The sequence below is a fragment of the Bison bison genome, unplaced genomic scaffold (genome assembly GCF_000754665.1).
Source record: "Bison bison bison isolate TAMUID 2011002044 unplaced genomic scaffold, Bison_UMD1.0 scf7180017864372, whole genome shotgun sequence".
In the NCBI taxonomy this organism is placed as follows: domain Eukaryota; kingdom Metazoa; phylum Chordata; class Mammalia; order Artiodactyla; family Bovidae; genus Bison; species Bison bison.
This window is the reverse complement of record NW_011494944.1, coordinates 1666480-1673038: the sequence shown is the minus strand read 5'-3', so window position 1 is coordinate 1673038 and position 6559 is coordinate 1666480.

Below are 6559 nucleotides of genomic sequence, written 5' to 3'. Positions count from 1 at the left end.
ACTGACAAAATGGAGGCACAGCCCCAACCCCCTCCCCTCATCCCGCAGGCAGGGTCCTGGGATTAAGGAGTTAGGTCTTTTGATTCTGACTTGTTCTTTCCTTTCTTCAGTTGAGTTAGCTGGAAAGAATGTTAAGGTGCTTATTATTCTTGAGAGAAGCATGAGAAAGCACAAAGCCTTCTGCAGTTGTGCCCAGAAAATAATCTATAAAGTAACCACTGACATTTGTTCAAGGATCTTTACAAAGAATGTTCCAGGATGAGCATGTAGGCTGCAGCTTGAGGCCATTGGAAGGATTGCTATCTGAGACCTGTTTGTGAGCGGAATGTTTTATGGCAAAGGAAGTTTGCTGAGTTTAAGGTTTAGGAATAATTAAGAATAGCTAGAAGCCTTTTTAGGAGATAGTGAGCTTAAGATACTAGGGGCAAGCAGGATTTAAAAAGGTAAGAAATAAACTGAGGAATGTGGTATGCAGCCCAGACATAAGCAGGAGTTACAATGTAATCACAAGTAAACAAGATTCTGAGAGAATCACTGAAGCAGGAACTCCATTTGAAGGGCAACAAAGAGACAATAAATCTTGTAGGTCTTCATAGAACTGTTCAACATCAGCTTATTCAGTGTGGAAGACAAAAATCCAGGCTCTCCTTTATTTAATATAAAATTATTATTGTTATTGTGGTGAATCTGTAAGTAATCCTGCCTTCTATTATAGTCAAGTAGAAGCAACAGCTAAGTCGTAGAAATATTTAACAGTATCTGGATTTTTTTTTTTTCCCAACAAGCAAAAGCTATTAGCCTCAATTTGTCAGCCAAAATACCTGATGTTATGCTCTAAAGGACAAAGAAAAACAAGGGTCCTTGTAGGTATAGACCAATTAGTGTGGCACAGAGGTACTATCTTCTAGGCTCCAAAAAAGTAAAGTTTTCTCATTTCCTGGAATGTGTGAACAGTTTATTCAATTGCATTCTGGCAGTGTCCTTATTTGAACCTCAATGTCTGGAGGAAAAGAAAAAGTCTTTTGCACCATTCAGACTCAAGAATCAGTCTGGAACAAACATCAGTACCTGACACCAAAAGAGCTTCTGTGGAGATAAAGAAGCTAATTTGTAAAGGCTGTTAGGCAATAGAACCTAACAAATAGAGAAAAACAAACTAAATTGGATAGGGCATCAAAAGCTGAAGAAGCATGAAAATACTATAATGGGATGCCATAAATGAGTTGCTCTGCAGAGGTCAACTTTGATTTTTTGTCTCATCTGGAAGGATAAGTGTGCAACTGAATCTGTGTCTAAGAAGGAACAGAAAAAGCACTTTGCAGCCAATTTCCCCGGTGTTTCTTAAGGCTGGAAAAAAAGTACCTTAAGTAGTTTCCTCCAGTTATGAGTATATATATTCCTTGTGAAGTCCACTTTCTGAGAGAAGGTGGTATAAGAAATTCTGATGTTCAAGTGACTTTTACTAAAGGGATGGGTAATGGAGAACTGAAGATTACCACCTTCTGGAAAGGAAGAAACTGATACTCCAGCCCCCATTTTCTGAGATTAGAAAGTAAAGAAAACTGTCAGATTGACAAGAGCACAGAGAAACTAGACCAAGATTAGCAACATGGCTGACTGCAGGACAAAATTCCAAATAGAAAAAAAAGTTTAAATGAAAATTTGGGTTCGTTAGGTAGACAATGTTGAATCTGTCCCAAGTCTCCTTATCTTATCTTACACTTTACAAAGCAAATGTAAGTTGAGAAAATGTGGGATGGTGATTAAGAAGTAGAGAGTAACATATGAAAAAATTCAAAAGATGTTGCAACATAGATATTAAGAGAAGAATCTGTTTTTAGAGAGGAATTATTATATGTCAAATATGAGAAGTCAAATAAAATAAAAACAGAGAAATGATTGCTATTCTTGGCAACACAGACATCATAGGAAATCTTGATTACAGCAACCCTCAAAGAGAGTTGGCTACAGAAAACCAAATGGAGTACATGAAGGACATGTTGAATAAAGAGACAAAAACCATGAAAGGGAGCAGTAATTTCAAGAGGGGTGTGAAGTCAGCTTGAGTTGTCTTATTAGAGGGAAATACTAGAACTTACATGAATGTAGATATAAATGATTCATCAAGCAGAGAAAGAGGAACTGATGATTCAAAAGGATGTAGGGAAGATATGTGTAGGAAAGTAATGAGAGATTCATACCAAAGAGTTGCCCTTTTTCATATCAGGGACAAGTAACTAATCTGTGTGCAAACACAGATACTCCATGGTCTTCACTTCTGATGTCTGAAAATAAAGGAGGATGATGGCTTTTATTTTCTCAATTAAATATAAGGCAAGATCATTATCAGAGGAAGGGGAGAGGAAGAGATTGTGAAGAAGTGGGTGACAGGACAATACTTGAAATTGTCATTTTGGAGAATATTAAAGCATATTATAAACATATATTAAACTATTGGGCCCTACTGAATGCCCAACTTGCATTTGTGACATTAAATTGAAGTGAGACTAGACAATATAGTAGTGAGTTTTCCCTCCAAATATGCTCAAGTGCAACCCACAGATATTTGGGTTAACAAGGTAAGAGATTTTTCTAGAAGTATGTTATAGAGAAGTAATCATGAAACAAGTTTAGGTTTCTTCAAAGCAGAGATTTTAATTATGGAATAGAAATCTAAATCTGAGTAAGGAGGGAAATGCAGGTTTGATGAGGGTTACTGAATACAAAAATATAATTGGGTGAATTGACTGCACTGGATTTCAGTATTAAACATAGAATTGAGAGTTGAAGGTCATTATGCAGGACTGAGTAGGTGAGGTGAGAATGAGAATAAATATTGCTTGAATTAATAGGATCAGTTTATGAATGTATGATCTACAGGAATGTTGAAATCAATAAAGTCAATGATAGGGAAAATGGTGAAAATAAAGGGAGAATGTCATGTGCTAAAATTATACATGAACAAGTAGAATCATCGGAGAAGGCAATGGCACCCCACTCCAGTACTCTTGCCTGGAAAACCCCATGGATGGAGGAGCCTGGAAGGCTGCAGTCCATGGGGTCACGAAGAGTTGGACACGACTCAGAGACGTCACTTTCACTTTTCACTTTCATGCATTGGAGAAGGAAATGGCAACCCATTCCAGTGTTCTTGCCTGGAGAATCCCGGGGACGGGGGAGCCTGGTGGGCTGCTGTCTGTGGGGTCGCACAGAGTTGGACACGACTGAAGTGACTTAGCAAAGTAGAATCATGCAATTTAGGTAGATGATAGCAATAGGATACTGGTAGCTGAAAAAATCATAAGGGAATTCAAAGAGAAGCTCTGATTTTTGAAAAAGAATGGGTGTGTTATTTGCTCAGTCGTGTCCAACTCTCTGTGACCCTATGGGCTGTAGCCCAACAGGTTCCTCTGTCTGTGGTAGTCTCCTGGCAAGAAATCTGGAGTGAGTTACCATTTCCTTCTCCAAGGGATCTTCCTAATCCAGGTCAAACCCAGGTCTCCCACACTGCAGGCAGATTTTTTACATCTGAGCCACAAGGAGAAATACACATGCATACAAAATAAAAGATACTTAGACCTTGGTAGAGCAGTACAATTTCCAGAAAATTATAAGAAAATATCTAGAAAAGCACATAAAGATAAACTTAAATAGTCATCAAGAGTGAACTAATAAAAAAAAAAAAAGAAAGAAAGCAAGCTTGATAAAATCATATACTTTGCTACTATTTTTGTTTTAATACACAGTTTTCTATACTATTTTGCCAAAGGAGAAAATGCTCATGGCATGGAATATGGAAAGAAAAAAAGCAAGATATCTATCAGCTCAAAAAGTATGCTTCATTTAAAAATATATATATATTTAAAGTATAAAATTAACTATACCTTATCTTTGGCTGAAATAGAAATGTTTCCTTCCTTATATTTCGTAGTATTCAAATTATAAGCATTCATCATATTTATAGCAATAATAGGAATTAATATATATTTATTTTTCTTGGACTTCCCTGTTGGTCCAGTAGTTAAGAATCTGTTCGCCAGTTCAAGAGACACAGGTTCCATCCCTGGTCTGGTAAGATTCTACGTACCTTGAGACTACTAAACCCATGGGCCACAGCTACTAAGCCTGCGTGCTGCGACTACTGAAGCCCACATGTCCTAGAAACCATACTTCACAACAACGGAACAAAAGAAGCCACTGCATTGAGAAGGCTACGCACCAGAGGTAGAGAGTAGCCCCAGCTTGTTGCAACTAGAGTAAGTCCGCACACAATGAAGATCCAGCACAGCCAAAAATAAAGAAAGAAATGGTGGTGGTGGTGGTGGTGGTGTAAGGCTAAGTCATGTTTGACTTTTGCAACTCTATGAACTGTAGCCCACCAGGCTCCTCTGTCCAGGAGATTTCCAGGGAAAGCATACTGGAGTGGGTTGCCATTTCCTTCTCCAGGGGACTTTCCGAACCCAGGGATTGAATTCAAGTCTCCTGCACTGTAGGCAGATTCTTTACCAACTTAGTGACCAGGGAAACCTGAAATAAATAATTAAAATTATGTGTGTGTGTGTGTGTGTGTGTGTGTGTGTATATTCATTTTTTCTTAACATTTATTTAAGGGGGTTTCCTCTCATCTGAATTTGAATTTTAGAATGTGATTTAACTTTAAAATAGAATATGCCATACACTGAGAAAATGTTTTAACTAAAGTTCAAATCTGTTCTTGTAGAAAATGTTTCCCTATCAACTGAACAGAATATTCTAAGTATATATGTTTAACCCCATTTTATATCATTATGCTATAAAGATGAGATTTTATACATGGGTAACTTTAAAGTCCCCTTCCCTAGAACCTGAGATAATTACTGAATGAAGTGAAGTGAAGTGAAGTCACTCAGTCGTGTCCAACTCTTTGTGACCCCGTGGACTGTAGCCACCAGGCTCCTCTGTCCATGGGATGCTCCAGGCAAGAATACTGGAGTGGGTTGCCATTTCCTTCTCTAATTACTGAGTGGCTAATGTTTTATTTTTGTGAAATAGGATTCTGAAAGGAGGAGTGGAGGATGGAGAGCTAAGCAGAGAAGGAGGGGAGGCAATCAAAGTTGCATTACTGAGTTGCATGTCAATAAGACAGACTGCTAGTTCAATCTCACAGAACACAGAGTCAGATGAATATGTTTCAAAACTTTCTTTTGGGGAAATCAAGGGAGGAACAAATATCTGTCAACTCCTGATCTTCATTGGTCAAAATTTCATTGAATAGATTTTAGACTTCTGACCTCTATGTATGAAATTGACATCCCAAAATGTGAGTTTCTTTTGGGCATCAACAGAGAAGCCCTGATCAAGGAGAAAGGCATGTAGCATAGTACTGACTGGAGATTACAGAACATATGACCATAGCAGTGTCTAGGATAAGAGATGATAGTTGTACCTCTCGCATAAATTTGTCATGATTGGTTTTTCTTTAATCCCTGATGATAATGATACAAATCATAATCGGGGACTATTATTAGCTAACATTTCCAAAGATGAATCCAAATATGCAAATTAAACATATAAAAATAGACATTTTAGTAGAATGTGATCTATTTTGAAATGGCTTTTTTATATTCTTTCCTTTACTCACAAAAGCAGTTTAATTAAAGGTGCAGGAGTATAATGCCTCTGCTGGTCACAGATTACTTAAGAGTTCTGGAGCCTACTGAGCTAAGATGGATATGATAGCAATTCACAGGTTCTGTTAAGATAGAGTCTTAATGATCTATAATGTAAAGATCTACACAGTAAAATAATTATTTTGAATTATGTTAAATGCACATATTTATGTATTAAATTGTTTCATTTAATACAACAGAGCTAAACTCATAGCATGCACTTACATTGTTAGTTGTTATAAGGACTTTTGACACTGATAATTTTTCTTTTTCAATTCTGGTCCTTTACCTGTTTTGCTTAAACTTTCAAAAGACATTGGTTCTTTTCATTGGGCCATCACATTCTTTTCTGTCAGCAGCCCTCCTCTAATATTTAGGGCAAAAATATATTAGAAATAATAGCTATGTGGCTGGACCTTAGATGCTATTAGACATAATAGTCTAAAGAATTTAGAGAAACGTTCAGTTTATTTTATCTGTTTCAAAATGCCTAACAAGGTAAATCACTAATAAAACTTTACCTATCCTTGGATAGGATGTATTTCAATTGTGTCAGTTTGCAGATGAAGAAACAGGTTTACAAAGATTGAGTGACTGGTCAAAAGTAATAGAGTGCAATATAAGACTAAACTCTAAAATAATTCAGATGTCTTCCTTAAAGATTCTTTGAATTCGGACTCCAGGGTTGCACATGATACAAAAGTCTATTTAAAATCTTTAACATAGGAAAGGGAATTACTGGTTCAAATAACTGACAGATTCTAGAAGTGAGACTAAAAAAACTAATTTTAGACATAGTTATGGCTATCACCAGAGAAGGCAATGGCACCCCACTCCAGTACTCTTGCCTGGAAAATCCCACGGACGGAGGAGCCTGGTAGGCTGCAGTCCATGGGGTTGCTAAGAGTCGG